Here is a 17,182-nt window from a genome sequence, read left to right as displayed (position 1 = left end):
TGAGCTGGTGGCTTTTTTGTAGGGGATATCTGCTGTTCTTTAGGGACTGGAAATGGGGCCTCACCTACTCTGTCTTCTAGGGTGAGAGATCTGGCTGAGGCTGTTTCTTTCTCAGTTTTTCAGTCTTCACTAAGCAAGGGAGGGTCCATTCTACATGTCTGGTTGCTAGGGCTTCCTCTCAGCAGGTAGATGTTATGGGGCTACTGAAGAAGTGACTTAACCCCCTGCAATTTTCCATGGTATTCATAAATGATGGAAATTTGTAGTGCTCTCCTGGAACTTTCTAATACCAGGGAGCATTCATGCCCCATCATTCACAGCCCAGCTTCACACCTATGCTGGCTCAATGGCTTACCAATTGTGGGAAGATAAATTGCAAGTCCTCAGCCTAGTCATTCTCAATCTTGGTTTGAAAGGGCAAGACATATAGGGGAGGTGGGAGGTCCTTGTTTCTCCCTCCCACTCCACTGCTCTGTATTAGGGACTCTCCTCACATGCTGTCACAAAACCTTTTGCTTCCCTGTAACCCATCCCCCATATGATTTCGAGTAACTGTGCCTTTTCTTTTTTTCTTTAAAAAATTATTTTATCCCATGAGCTATTCTTTTGGATGCCTTTTCTTGTCTGTCTCACTCACCAATCTCTAAGCTTCTTGAAGGCAAAATGTATTTCTTATTTTTCTTTTCACTTCCAGAATGTGGCACAATGACTGGCATTTATGGATTATCAAAAAGTGTTCAAATGGATGACTAATTATTATGTGCAAATAACTCCGAGGAATGTTATACTTTTGGTCATTCCTCAAAGCAGTGCTCTGGTGAGCTCAGCTCCTATCCTGTAATCTGGGATACATCATTAGCATGGTGAAAAGTCTAAGTTGACTTTGACCTTTATTTTTTTTTTTTGTCTCTAAGCCACTTTTGCTTCTGAGCTTCATCTGGAGAGAAGTCCAGTTCAGCATACCTGCCAACGAGAGGCTCTGTAAGAACAACTTCAGGGTAGCCAGGTCTTGGGGCTTCTTACCTGCCTTGAGAGGGAAGCCCTCCAGGAGCAAACGGTAGAGGCCCTTCTTTTCTGGTATGACCTGCAACTCTAGAGACTCAAGAGAATTCATGACACTGGCCAAGGGGATGACTGACATAGCTGGAGAGTGACTCGGGCTCAGCAAACCCACTTATGAAATGATATTTTGGCTTTTATTTGGAATGATCCTATTTTCATTTCAATTGTTTGTCACATTGTCCATCACTGCAAATGACCAAGGCTGGGTGCAAATCAGAAGTTTCATAAATACACGCTAAATGACCTATGCATGTCTTGACCCTTCTGTTCCTCATACATTTAGTGCATAAACACCATATGGCACTCTATTTTCAGTCACTCCTTATGTCTATTCACCCATGAAAAATTTATCCATTTTATATTGTTCTCCAGTTACCAAACTAGTGCTAGAGAATTTCAGATTCATCGAGTGCAGTCACAGACCTCAGAGAACAAATAGTTCTGGTGGGAGGTGCAGAGAAACGAACAGAATGAATAATAAAATAGAAATCATTGATTCCAGATGATGGAATCAAGGAGTTCGAGGCTGCCATGAGCCAAGATTGCACCACTGCACTCCAGCCTGGGCAACAGAGCAAGACCTTATCTCAAAAAAAAAAAAAAAAAAAAAAGGAAAACAAAAGAAAAACAACAAGGTTGAAAGATGTACTATAAAGCATATGAGAAGGGTGGAGCTAACCAGCCCACTTGGAGGGCAAGCGGTGGTGGTAGAGATATTAGGGGAGACTTAACTGGCAAAACGACACTGAACTGAAGCTTTGGAATGAACAGGAATTAGGAGGAGGGTGCTTGGAAAAGGGAAGAGCATTTCAGGCAGGAGGACAGCATGAGAAAATCCACAGGAGAAGCACGGCATTGTGTTTAAAGGAATGGGAAGTGATTGAGTGTTGCTAGAGCCTCTTGTTCCAGCTAGAGGAGGGAAGGGGTAAAGCTACGGAGCAGGGCAGGGTCAGACACAGTCCTCTTTGCGTTGGGGAGTCATTTAAGAATGACTTTCCATTTTGCAAAGAATGGTTTGCAAAAATGGAGCACTGTTATCTGAGAGGAGAGGGATGGAATACAGAAGTACAAGCTTGCTTAGATGAAGAGGTGAGAGGAAGGTGACAGCTGATTCCTAGATATCCAGTCCTGGTGACAGGTTAACTGGTGTGAGAGTGAAGCAACACAATGGTTAAAAGCATGGCCTCTGGAGCCAGACAGCTTGAGTTCAAATCTCAGCTCTGCCCTACTAACTGTCTGTCCTTGGGAAGATTACTTAACCTCTCTGTGCCATTGTTTCTTCATAGGTGATGATAATAGTAATATGTACTTCTTAAGATTGCTGTGAGGATCAAATGAGTAAATATGTGGAAAGTGCGTTGAATCATGCCTGATGCATGGAAAGTACTATAGAAGTGTTTATCACTTTTATTATAGGAAAGATTCTTTGAAAGGGGAAGAAGTTGAATTCAGTTTTAGACATGTTAATACTGAGAATCCACGTGACAATATCCAGTAGTATTTGGTTGGATATGTTCGTCCAGAGTTCCAGGGAAAGGTCTTGACTAGAGAGGTAGATATTTTGTTAATTTCAGCATATAAATAAGTCTGATTAAAAACATGAGAGTGGATAGAATCCCGCAGGGAACAGGAGGAGAGTGAGGAGAGTAGGCCAAGGATGGAACAGAGAGTTCTCCAAGATTCCTTAGTATCCTTTGGGAATGTTTTGGAATGGGTAGACACCATAATCATTAAGAAAGCCTGCTTCTCACCTCCTGCTTTAAATGTTATTTTCCTTTCTAGAAAAATTAGTGATCTTACAGTGGTTATTTACAAACCTGAATTTTGTTATTGGAAGGATTTCAATAAGAGAAACTAGCAGATAAAGAAAATGCAATCTTGAAATAAATGATGTAGGTAGAGTTGGAGAAGCATTCCTAGTAGGTTAAAACCAGGAAATGAGAAAGCCAGCTCTTGAAAATGAAGAAGCAGAAACTCAGGGCGAATGACAATGAAGGGACTAGAATCACTCTAGGAGGCACCTGCTGGCTGTGGGGAGAAGTCAGAACCATGAGCAAGGTCAGGAGAGTTTGAAGTGCAACTGGAGTCAGTGGGGAGACTCAGGATAGCAACACAACACTACGGTGACTAGGTTTTCTAAACCAAAACTGGGACACGGTATGACACAGGGCAAATGCTTAAAATCACAACTGTGGTCAAAATCTAGGAAAGATGCCGGCCATTCCCTTCTTGGAATATGCAGTGCCTTGAACTACCTTCAGGTATCCTGAAAAAAGGCAAAGCTACCATAGGTGGCATGTTACAAACAAGTTATAAGCAGGGTGACCAGGGAAAGAAGTGACAGGCGGGAGAAGCTGGCATTTCAGTTGTGTTTAACAATAAGCAATCGAGTTGACTTGGGGCTGCATTTAATCTTCCCTCCCTAGAGCCCTTACCTTCAGTGGTCCAGTGGCATATCCTGGTGTCCTCATCCCTTCAGGAGTAATTTTGAGCAGTGGAACTGGAGGAGAGAACACAAATTTATTTTTCCTATATACAGAACTTCTCTCTGTGTGCTGTCAATATAGCTTTTTACTAAGCACTAAGTCCACCAGCAAAACATTAGTTAAAGCTTGAATTCCAACATTGTGGCTTGGAAAAAATGGAGGTGGGTAACTCAGGCCCCAGATAAAGAGACCAAACTCTAAGTAGCATCAATGATTACGTGTGTATTTACATCTATGCTTCTGAGGAGGTAAGTAATCCATACACTTTCTGCAGCTGGCAACTTCATGTTATAGCATTAGGAATAGAAATAGTGTTTTGCTATGGGGCAGTTCTAAAATAAAATGAACTCTTCTTCTGCAAATATTCTACTGCTGGCTAATCAGTCCCATCTCTTTCTGTCTCTCTGTCTCTCTCTCTCTCTGTCACACACACACACACACACACACACACACACACTTACAATTGCAGTCACTTAAATTGTAAAGTCTTTTTGAATGGGAAAGTGAGTAACTCAAGTACTTTTTATCAGGTTTTCTGCCATTAAAGTGCTAGAAGCTAGCAAAGGTGAAAGGAAGAGTTGGCTCAAATCATCCAGGGCTTCGTTAAGCTATAGCTTGCTGCGGACAGTTTCTTTTGGGTCCACCTTCCCCAAGGAAATGCCAGTTTCTTTTTCACCAACATATCTAAAGAAACCAATAGTAACCTTTGATGTGTCTCCCTGGGCTCTTGAACAAGCATTTAATTGAGAGCTTCTTAATTGGTAAGTGTCCAGATCTGAGTATGTCACCTGGGCCACTGAGGCCTCCATGCCTTGGTAGCACAATTCTTTGCAAATAAACAAAGCTTTGAGTTCCTGGAGAAAAATGCAGCTTACACAGCACTTAGGAACACTCAAAAGGCCTCTGTTCCCTCTCCATACTAATGTGGTTTCACAAGAAGACCAAGATTATTTTATTGCCCCAGGATGCCAGGAAATTTTCATTTGGCTCCCTCAGATCTTTGGGATAAAAGTGGGACAGTAAGGAAAAGAATTCCCTTTGCTGTCTTAGATTTCTGTTCTCCAAGAAAATAAGTTTTTTAAGATCAGATATTCTCGTTTATTTTTAGGTTTGGTGACTGTATTATTTTACATCCCCCGGTTTCGTTTTTTTTTTTTTTCAACAGAATATCTCCCCCTCTACTTCTTCCTGTTTTGGATCATTTCATGGGATTCTACTTTTGGCTAAAATACAGGTAGTATCTTTCACACATCATAGACTCATTGACTTCATGTTCCCTCAACTTAATGGAAATGAAGAACCCAAGTATTCCCTACGTAGAAACTATAATCACAACTAAAAGCTAACAAAGTAAACATACTTTCTAGTACAGCCTTAAACAGTACATACTAGAAGTTTGTGAGGTGTGAGCCGTAAGAATAAGGTTGAATTTATCCACTGGATAGCTTATAAACAAGTGCTTCTCTGATCACTCATCGTAACATTGCACTCTCCCTGCCTCCATCACCTTTCCTCATAGCATGCAACACTTAACATATTATTTGCTTATTTATTTCTCTGTCTCTAACCACTAGAATGGAATTCACATAAAATTAAGGGTTGGATTTTATTTCTGCTGTACTTCTGGCACTCACAAACTATATGGCAAATGAATGAATTTGTGTATTTGAAGAAACTAAATACTGACTTTAAACCTTAAACTAGTTTCAAAAACTCTATTATTCCATTTCTTAAGCTCTCATCTTAAATAATTCTGGCTCAAATTTGTAATAAATTATTTCACCAATTCTAGAAGCAATGAGAAAGAAGAAATAAATCTGTAACCTTACTCTTATTACTGAAGTGAGAGAAAGGAATCTCTCTCTCCCTCTTTCACAGAGAGCTCTAGTGTTCAGATTCTCACACACATGGACTTGGTTCTCTGTATTTTCATATCCTGGCACCAGGTGCTTAGCTTTGTTTCCCAAGTTTTCCTGTAATTCTGCAAGAATATCTGGCTTGAGAAATTTATCTATTAAATGGTCTTCCAAAATACATCAGCATTTGGCAAAATCAGAATCCAAAGCTCTCTACCAGTTATGAAATTCAAAATGTTATAAACATTCCCAAAACAGGAAAGAAAAAATTTAACTTGCCACTTTGAATTCATTTGGGAAACAAATGGGGTGTAAATAATAAATCACAATAAAATTAACATATATGTACATGTTTCATATATATGTTAATTATATATAAGTTCACTAAATGTTTATATATAGATATATAATTATAAATATATATGTAAATTCACACCCATTTTTCTCCTAGGTTATTTCAGTATTTCTTTTCCTCTTCAACTATTCTCCAAATACTCAAATGAAAGATTTACTTGCATACTGAATAAACATGTGCTATATGGGATATGCATAATAAATCTTACTAGAAAGGAAATGTATGCCAACCTGATTTCTTCCCGATTGCTCTCAAAGCTTTTCTATATGCTTTTTACCGTAAATTTAATAAACCACTTTCTTGACTTTGAAAGTTTGCTCCTCAAATATTTGAATTTTATTAGTTTTTCATTATGTGCTAGGCAGCTCCATACAGATTGTGTAACTTGATGCTTACAACTAACTTGTGAGGCAGACACAACACAGAATCTGAGATTCTGAAATTTGGAGAAATTAAGTTACATACCCAAAGTCACACATAGAGCAAGGCACAGACCCAGGATTCAAGTCCAGGACATCCTGGCTTTAAATGCTATGCCTCTTCCTCCCGTATATTACACCTAGCATCTGACTTCCTACATAATCACACATTTGTTTCTCATCCTACTGAGGCCTGGGGAAGCACCAGATGACTACAAAACCTAGATTAGTTAAGACAGCGCTGACCTGGAAGAGAAGTTATTCTCTGCGGAGTTTGGTTTTCTTACCTGTAGAATGAACATGGAGGATTTTAAGGCCTCTTTCAGTCCTAATATTCTACGGTAAAACAATGGCCTTAATTGGAGTCAATTAAAATAAAATATGATTTTAAAATGTTAAGTGGTTCGGTGTTAGAAATTATATTCCAAATTTACATTATTCAAAAAGGAGAAATATGTAAAAACAATAACGATTAAAAAGTCTTTGTATAGTTATACCTTTAAATCTGGATTAAATTTTTTAAATTTTATTCATATAAAGTTGGGACAGTAACAACCGTAAAATGCTTTATTAAAAAAAAAATGTCTGACTAGATTCTCCTGATTTTTACCATTTCCTGAAAGGCACAGAGAAACTCCCAGGCCTGGCTTTAGAAAAGGTGGCCAACACAGTTGCTTCCAAGAACGGGCAAGTCATGCCTGATGTGATACATTCTCAAATGCAAGCACTGCTCTGGAATCTGCGGGCTGCACATGGAGTCTGCGAGGCCACCTCCTGGTATCCATTTTGTTCTCTAAGGTTTGACAAACAACTGCCCCTCCCCCAACTCCTGACACTTTCAAACTGGTGAAGAGGGCATTGTGTCTTATTTAAAATGAAAAGGACTGTTCCAACACCTTCCTGATAATTAATCTATGGCAAAATGTAGGTTTAATACCACAGTCTCATTTTCATGTTGAGGCTGATGTTCTTTGACCTGAAGTTTTGCCTTTCCCTTTGAATGGTCTCGATTATTTTTAATGTCCTTTGACTGCCCTGCTGTTCTATAAATCACATTGGTGCTTGCTTTCTTTTAATCATGCTTATATACACTACAATATTTTCCACTAAATATAGACATATTCTTTATAGCTTCTTAAAGTACTAACAATCTCTTAAAGCATTAGTAACCCAATACAAACGTCTAATAGCATTATAATAAGCCAAGTTAAAACAAAAGTTAAAACACTTTTTAAAGTACATTTTCTTTGAGAATGTTACTATTTCTGTCTAGTGGAGGTTTCATTTTTGAGGAGGATGGTGGAAGAAAAATCTCAACAGACTTTTACCATAAACATACCTTTAAAGAGACAATGTACAGTATAAGAAATGAGAAAAACAGGAGACCCGTTTTATTGGCAAGATACGTAAATTAGTATCTCAATTTGCTAAGACAGCACTGATATTGTGAAATCTGACATTCAGAATTGCTAAGATCTCAGTGCACTACTCATATGTTGTTTAAAGACGATCCTTGCTTTCAAAAAACGTCTCCCCAAATCATACTTTCCATCCAGAAATTCTGCTATCTGAACATTCCAGAGACTTTCAAATGGAAATAGTCTCCATAATGCAATATTTGTGGGGGCAGGGTGAGGCCAAAATCTCAGGGGAAAAATATCCTTTAGAATCTTTATCAAAATGAGTAAGACTTCAGAAGGAAACTCCCCATGCATTTGTTGTTAAAATCAGTTCATACTCATCTTATTAAGAAATAATCTTGTCAGGATGCAGCATTTATTTTATCATTTGAAGAATTAAATCCAGAATAAAAGTCAGAGCCTTTCACTCAACAGGTGAACAAAGTATACCTGAGACAAATAATCCCATCTACTGAATATAGCCTACACTTTCTAATGTAGTTAGTAAAATTACATACGAAATATACAAAATACAATAGTTAGCAAGTTAAATATTTTAATAATAGTTTCATTTTAAAATTACAGTAAATGGAGAAGTCCTTTACACAAATGTCCCAGTGAGCTCACACGCACACACACCCTTTCCAACCCTGCCAGATTTACCTATGGTTTTGGAGGGTAAGATTTTCATCAGGTTATAGAATTAAGCCTAACTTTACCTTCTCATGTGAAGCATTTGTTCTGACATATGTTTTTTTTTCTTCCAACCTTGTTAGATTTTTTTATTCCATTTTTATAGGACAGCTTTGACTCTGCACTAAACCATGCCACTAACACGTTACTTAATCTAACTGGCACATTGTAAAATTTTACACATGCGCTCATCCAGATAATTACACAATTAATTTTCACTTAGTTCAGCTGAAACGGGGATAATGAAATTTCCACTGGTGTACTGTTACGTCCAGGGGCCAAGGGTCAGTTTCCTGTTTGGATAAGGGTGAGTTTAAAGAGGATTTCTGACAGTCTCCTTACTTCAACTGGTTCTAAAAACATTGCAATGGAATTTCAATTTACAGCTAAATTCAATGAAAGGAGCAGATGTTGGGAGTGTGCCACCATCCTGCGAGAGCTGCCTGCCACACAGGTGTGTGCAGGGAGTCATCAGTTCTTGCTTTAAAGACAGGTCCCTTCTACCTTCCATTCCGTAGTGAAAAAGTGGATGACAGACACTTGGAATTCATTTTTCCCTTAAGGTTTAGACATCTGCTGAGCCACAATGCGATATTAAAGCAAAGTTCTCAGTTCTCGGTGCTTTAATTCTAAAGGAAAACAGTAGAATCCTAATGACTAATTTGTTTCCAGGATACTGAAATCATATTCTTGTGAAATTTCTTAGTGCAAAAGAGGCCCAAGGTCTAGGTTTTCCTGATAGTAAAATTGGGGAAATTTTACTTTGAAATAAGTGTAAATCTTTATTTTTCCTTGATAGTCTGTTTGCTTGTTTTGCCATAATTTCAAGGTTTAATTGTCATCCTTAGGACCGAGTATTTTATAAACAGCAGTGAAACATGTCCAACATGGAAAACATGGATGTGTTAGCAAATCCATTTTCTTTCCTTAAAATATTCTTTTCACTGAAGAATCAGACATACTGCTATGACGTTACATGTGGCTGAAAGAGGAACTGGGTTCTAACATGAATCAGCTTTATGTTAAATCGCCATATGTGTGAAATATTCATTGTCTGGTGGGTGACAAAAATGCTTCACTACAGCCACATCTGTTAATTAATAAAGCCTTGGTGAGTACTCTGTTTTGATGTCAATTCCTGTCTAGGTTAACATTAAGGGTGAAGAATTGCTTTTATAGCTGAATCCAAATGCCTTGAACATTGCCATGTAAAGAAAGGATATTAGATATTTACCTGTATGGCTAATAATGAAAATTACTAAAAAGAATACTAGAAAGTATAGTATGTTACTATTAATAGCCAAGCATTTTTATTGTTTTCTAACTGCATTGAAAAACGGATATGTTAAAACTCAAGAAATAGAAGTTTTCAATTGTAGTAGCATACTGTATTAATTCCATATTCTCCAATCAAATGTGAAATAAGTGAATTTTATTCTAAAATAAGTGAATTTTACACATATCTAAAATAGTTCAGGAGAAAAGACCAATGCATCCAGGTAAAGTACACATTTCTCTTCCTATTTATGTACAAGTTAGTTAGTGGAACTCTGCCCTGCATCCTATACACCAAGTATGCTTCTGCCTTTAGTTCTTTGTGTTGCCTATTTTCTCTGCCTGGAATCCTCATGCTCCCAAAAGCTACAAGATAAACTTTCTCACTTTTTCCAAGTGTTTGCCTAAATCTCCATATACAATGAAGTCTACTCTGACTTGAAATTGCAACTCATACTGCTGTACTCCCTTACTGGGCATTAACTCTACCAGATCCCCCTTACTCTGATCTGCTTTTCTTTCTTCATAGCACTTATCTCATTTGAATATACCGTACCATTGACATATTTATGTTATGTCCATTATTTATTGTCCTCCAGTGAAATGTAAGCTCCAAGATGGCAGGGATTTTTGTTTTGTTCACTGTCAGATCCCAAGCACCCAGAATGGTGCTTGGTGGGTACTTGGTGAATATGTATTGAATGATTAGATAATAAGCTCTGTATGGCTAGGTGTTATTTCTCATTTAATCTTTGCTGCAACCAAATAAACTAACGTAGTCTCTAACAGATACGAGAGGTCCACTTTTTATTATGGAGTGAGTGAATACATAACCAAATGTAGTCATTTTGCTTTTATACACTGGAGATGCTGAATATTCTGGGAAGTCTGGATGCTTTTAGATCAATGAGTGATCATCTCAAGAGTATAGAAAGTAGTAGTAAACAACCTTGCCATCTGCAGGTAACTGCAACTACATTTCTGAGTTAACAGAACATGCAAATCTGCTTTGCTCTTGATTTATTCCCTATCTTGAGCCAGTCACTAAATTTGCTTTGAGTTCACAGTTTTTCAGTCTGTTATTCTTGCAAACGTTGTGAGGCATCAACTGCATCTTTAATATGTTTTAACGTTATGGCAGATTCTAAGGATCAGAAGACTACTTTTCTGGCTTTTGGGCCAGACTTGGGTGTGGCAATTTAATATACATTATTAAACATAAATAATTGTAAACTAGTTCAACCATTGTGGAAGACAGTGTGGCGATTCCTCAGGGATCTAGAACTAGAAATACCATTTGACCCAACTATCCCATTACTGGGTATATACCCAAAGGATTATAAATCATGCTGCTATAAAGACACATGCACATGTATGTCTATTGTGGCACTATTCACAATAGCAAAGACTTGGAACCAACCCAAATGTCCAACAATGATAGACTGGATTAAGAAAATGTGGCACATATACACCATGGAATACTATGCAGCCATAAAAAATGATCATGTCTTTTCTGGGGACATGGATGAAGCTGGAAACCATCATTCTCGGCAAACTATCACAAGGACAAAAAAACAAATACCGCATATTCTCACTCATAGGTGGGAACTGAACGATGAGAACACTTGGACACAGGAAGGGGAACATCACACACCAGGGCCTGTCATGGGATGGAGGGAGTGGGGAGGGATAGCATTAGGAGATATACCTAATGTAAATGATGAGTTAATGGGTGCAGCACACCAACACGGCACATGTATACATATGTAACAAACCTGCACATTGTGCACATGTACCCTAGAACTTAAAGTATAATAAAAAAAAAATATACTTTTATACTTTTAAGAAAAATACCACAATGCCTTGGTTGTGTTTAGTGGATGTAAGAAAAGAGTGAATTCCTTTCTGGAAATATCAGGGCTTTTGCCCTGAGGAATCTTGAAGCATCCCTTAGATTTGTGTGATGCTCATGCTGCTGACGAACAAGTCACAGCAGGGGCATAAGAAGCAATCATTGAAGGAGCAGCTGTTGAAGGATGGGGTACTTTACTAACTTTTCATTTGGGGAAAAGGAAGGAGTTCTTATATCTTTTCTAGCTAGATAGAACACAAACAGGTCACAGGTCACATTTATAAATACAAGTAAGAAAATGTTGTTTCTTGTGAGCTCTTTCTAATCTGTCATGTTGTTTTCACTGAACTCTAGTTGTGTAACATCAATTTGAAGTAAAGCTAAAGAGGAAATGGGTTATTTTGATGCCTGTGCTCCACCTCTCACCATCATCCCATGCTTGAATGGTTTGAATTTTATTGCAATGCCACCTTTCTAGAAAAGCTCAGGTCAACCTTGAGCTTAGCTAGCTCCATGATGAGGAAGTACAGAGGCCAATAAAAGTCAGTCCCCCCATTAGACCATGATTCTTAGCACTTCTGTTATAACTACTAGCACTTCTCTCCCTCCACCAGCTACCTCTCATAAGACACATATCTACTGAGTTCATTTGTTTCTTCCATTGGCAAGTTAAGTTTTTTTAACAAAATAAACTTTATTTAAAAGTATTTTTACAGACATTACAGCGTCTTAAGAAAAAGCTCTTTAGTTAACTGTGTATGGAAATGAAAAAAATTAATAAATAACATTAGTATAACAGACCTCTAAATATTAATACATTGGCAAAATAAAATGGACTTAAAATGCAAATGAATCTTAATGCTCCGCTACTCTCTGTAAGAATATTTACTTTCTGTTTTTATTCTTTACAGGTGAGAATGACAATACACCTTTATGTATTGTCTGGACCCCAATTTATAATGGATCTTCCTGGTAAGATCTGTTCAGAACATTTTCAACTGCTTGATACCCTACTTTTAATCAATTAGTATCTTGAGCATCAGTTTTTCTCTTCTTCTGTCCCTAAATTCACTGAATTTTCTGAGATCACACATTCAATTCTCATTGACATTCTGTACCATTAGCCAAGGTCTTCAGGAAATTTAGATGAGGGCAAAAACATCACATATAAATGAACAGTGTTTTAGGTCTCTGTTCCTTATATATCACTGAAAACTAGGTGACGGATTTGCAATCCCCATGGCCTTTATCTGTCAGTTCTTAATAGAATCACTACATTGCTTCCATATGCTCAGTTATTACACTTCCTCTGTTTCATTTTGGCCCATCTCCATGCTCTGTGACTATCTAGTGACTTTCCAGTGGAATGTTCGGAGCCTCACTGAAACTTGCCGTGTTGTGAATTAAGTCCCTCTTTGTTTGGGATTTTACCAGCTCTACTAATAAAAATCACTCTGCTAAATGAGTGCATATCTCCAATTATTCTCTTTTTATTTTTTTTTTTTGTCTTCGTAACACAAAAACATTAGTTCAAGTCAATTTGCTTATTTCAACCAAATGGGATAATCAGTTTTTCTATATTTAAGTTGCCCACTGCCTGGATATCATCATAGGCATCAAGTCCACATGGGGTTCTCAAAGCCTCTTCCTCCTTTTAGTAGATTTAATAGTGTCTGCCCCAAATTAATGTCCACCTGGAACCTCGGAACATGATTGTACTTGGAAAACGGGTTATTGCCAATGTAATTAGTTAGGGATCAAGATGAGATAATACTGGATTAAGGTAGGCCCTAAGTCCAATGAGAGTGCCCTTATAAAAGACAAAAAAAAAAAAAAAAAAAGGATACAGAGAGGCAGAGACAAAGGTAGTCTAGAGAAGGGAGCAAGATTAGACCAATGCATATACAACAAGGAGCTCTAACAATTGCTACAACACCAAAAGCTAGAGAAGAAATACAAGATGATTTCTCCTTCAGAGCGTCCAGAAAAACCAACTCTTCTGATACATTGATTTCAGATTTCCCCAGAACTGTGAGAGAATAGATTTATGCTGTTTTAGCCACTTTGTGGTAATTTGTTACAGACATTACAAGAAACTCCCTCTATCTGCTCTCTCTGTATCTGATCAACCCACTCTGTCCCTCTTCTCACTTTGTTTCAGTTCTGCTCAGACTGCCTTGGAATATTGTTCCATATCTGAAACTATATTTTATTTATTTTATTTTTCTGAGACAGGGTCTTGCTCTCTTGCCCAGACTGGAGTACAGTGGTACAATCATGGCTCACTGCAGCCAGGACCTCCCAGGCCCAAGCAATCCTCCCACCTCAGCCTCCTAAGCAGCTGGAACTACAGGTGCATGCCATCACGTCCAGCTAATTTTTTCATTTTTTGTAGAGATAGGGTCTCCCTATGTTGCCCAGTTTGGTCTTGAACTCCTGAGCCCAAGCATCCTCTCTCCTCAGCCTCTCAAAGTGCTGGGATTACAGGCGTGAGCCACCGTGTCCAGCCCTGAAACCACATTTTAAAAGATGGACAGAGGAGGCCATCTAGAAAAGGGTGAGGAATCTGGATATGTGAGTAGGTTAAAGGAGAAATGAGAGAGACCTATATGTTTTTTCAAAATCATTGCAGCGTGGGCCAAGTGTAGAGGCTCATGCCTATAATTCCAGCACTTTGAGAGGCCTAGGTGGGCAGATAGCTTGAGCTCAGGAGTTTGAGACCAGCCTGGGCAACACGGTGAAACGCTGCCTCTACAAAAATACCATCAAATTAGCTGGGCGTAGAGGTGTGCATCTATAGGCCCAGCTACTGGAGAAGCTGAGGTGGGAGGATCAGCTTGGGCCTGGGAGGTGGAGGCTGCAGTGAGCCGTGATTGCACCACTGAACTCCAACCTGGGTGACAGACACAGACCCTGTCTCAAAAAATAATAAATAAATAAATAAATAAATGAATAAATAAATAAAAATCATTGATGTATAAAAGCAGAAATTGCAATCTCATGTTAAAATTTAGGTAATTTGTATTGAAACAATTTGCAAACAACAAAACAACACATAAATGTTGGTTATGGTTATTGTTTATCCAGACCTAGATATTAGGGCCTAAGTATTTTTTTAAAATATCATTAAGGTGAACTTTTTAAAATAAAACTTTTTATTAATAAATTATAAATTTTCATAAGAAATCATGAATCGTGAAATAGTCTTGGTGCAACCAGTGAAATAGAAATGAGATGGCCACTGGCCAGATAGCAAGATTATCTGTAAATGGTTCAGGCATTAACTAGCTGAGTGATCTTGGGCAAGTGATCTAACTTCTCTGAACCTGTGTCCGAATATGGAAAAATTATATAAGTAGTCATCTAGGGTGGTTGCTGTCAGGATATAAAAATCCTTCCTGAGCTAGAAAGCATTTTTACTCTAAATTTAAATGATTTTTCATGATGTCCCTTCCTGATGTCTTCCAGGAAGTTGTATCACTACCCACCGCCTGCCTTTCTTGCTAGAGAATGCAGACGAGTTCCTAGCAATCCTTTTGGGACCTTTAGTAACACTTCAGTAGCTGGCTATACTGAACAGAGCAACTTTATTTCATGGTCCTTCATGTGACCACTCCGTATGGTTGATTCTGCAGACACCATGATCGGTACTTCTGTCTGTTTCTGGGCAAGGTTACTACCATAAGTTAGAATTTTTCTTTCATTAATTTGTTTTTGCATTTCTATTTTTTTCACAGTTTAAAAATGATAAACCAATCCAACATTATTATTATTATCACTTTATCATTTTTGTTCAATTTGTTGTCTAGGTTTGAAAAAGCTGTTGTTTCTAGGGTTCTTATGAAATATGTTTATTTATTTGGGTTTTCAAATATTCTTCATTTGGTCTGACTTTTAATAAATAGACACTTTAAAGTCAAGATGCTCCATACTTTGTTCTATAGTATTCCAAATTAATGTGTTTTTTCTCTTACTTTTTTTGAAATTTGTAATAAACAAAATACAATTATTTATTTATTCTTCATTAAGTTATAAAAATTGGAGGAGATAAATCAACTTTACATATGTTTAAGTTTACAGATTTTCAAACTTGGAATTGCCTAAATGCCCAGACTTCCTTTTATTTTTAACATTTAACTAATTCTATCAATTCAACTTCTTGAATAGAAATTTCCAGTAAGAGGCTCCCGAAGACTTAATCATAATTAACCTCAGAGGGACCAGTTTGCCTACTCTTTAGGAATAGAAACTTTGTAATGCCCTTTTCTATCATTCTTCTACAAAAAAGAGGCCTTTCACATTTCAAATATTGGTTTTTGCTGTTTCTACACATGGCAAATTAATTTGGCTTTTATAATGAGTTGGAATGTTTCAAATCTAAATTAACACCTTTGGCTTTACTTTGTGAGAAGAGCTACTCATTACTCTCTAGTAACTTAATGGCTGTTCTATTCTATGAACCAAAATAGTTTAATGTAATCTGACATTTATGACTTCCCCATAATATCAACTGCTGAAGTTTGAAAAAAGGTTTCTATTCAGAAAAAAACTCAAACTAATAAGCATGCACCCAATATTAAAATCGGGTCAGAGATCCTTTCCACTTTCATTACATATAATTTATGCCACTTGAATGTAGTTTAATAAGGTCGTAAAAATGCCAGTTGGGGTATCTCATAATACTTTTTATAAACTGGTTTTACAGTCTCTGCTTTGTTCTAAAGTTCAAAGTGACAATTGCAACGCACAGGTTGCTTAGGGATTCTTGAAGTTTCTTATGGAAAAATTGAATGGCAAGTATGTAAATTATACATCCGTGTATATGATACATAGCATTCATGAAAATGTATATAGTATCTACTTATAGGCCAAAAATACGCTATTTACTTATGAAACTTTTTTAAAAATGTAAAACTGTTTTTCAAAATCTTGGTAACCACTAAAAGACATTCCTTTTTTCCAGGTGCATTCAAGTTGATGCTTTTTAATTAAGGAAAAAAAAAGAATTTAAGTAAAGGCTAGTTTTATACTATTCCTCTGGCCCTACCCTCTTGTTGAGATGAAATTAAAACTTCCCAACACTTACTCCTCACTTGGTCAAGGTCAAACAATACTCTGAGGTGCTCTTATAATAGAGGTATTGTCAGCTTTCCATGACTTCATTCACTCTCTGACCACTGCCTTCCTTCCTGGCTGAAGTAAACAGGGCTTTGCAAGCACTTCCCTTAAGTCATTTCAGAGGAGATAAATTAAATAATGGTTGCAATGTAATATTGTGATAGTGCTAAAATATTTCCTTCAAGTTTCAACTTTGAGCACAACTTTCCAATAGTATATAATTTTTCATTTGTTAGCTCAAACCTTTGGTTTTATTAAATTCTACAGCTGTACTCACTATATATGCATTTGGTGACCAACCTTGATATATTATAATAGTGCAGAGCTAAGACTTTTATATAAGAATAGAAAAAGTTTCAAAAATCACTACTGAATCAAACATGGATATTTAATACAATTTGCTTAAACAATAATTGCAAAAGCATGAGCAAGTGTTTCAGTTTTTGTGCCAACATTAAAATTGGTATTCCCACAGCTTGCTTCATCTTCCTGAAATCTTTCATAGGTTTATTTTTATTTTCAGTTAAGAGAATTATTTATAAAGGCCACTATAAAATGTTACTAATTAGTGTTCCACCACTTTATAGAGTTTTCCGTTAAACTGATAATTGGTGACTATGCACACAGTCATTAGAAATGGTTTTCTCATTCTGCTCATTGCATTGC

General features: G+C 37.2%; 1 long non-coding RNA gene across 1 annotated transcript in view; it reads right to left on the bottom strand.

The window, feature by feature from the left end:
* LOC134736441 (uncharacterized) overlaps window positions 1-17,182 on the bottom strand; it is a 208,306-nt gene that overhangs the window by 33,126 nt on the left and 157,998 nt on the right. The gene's annotated exons all lie outside the window — the stretch shown is intronic.

The sequence above is a fragment of the Symphalangus syndactylus genome, chromosome 4, assembly GCF_028878055.3.
Source record: "Symphalangus syndactylus isolate Jambi chromosome 4, NHGRI_mSymSyn1-v2.1_pri, whole genome shotgun sequence".
NCBI lineage: Eukaryota > Metazoa > Chordata > Mammalia > Primates > Hylobatidae > Symphalangus > Symphalangus syndactylus.
This window is presented reverse-complemented; position numbering and strand designations above follow the sequence as displayed.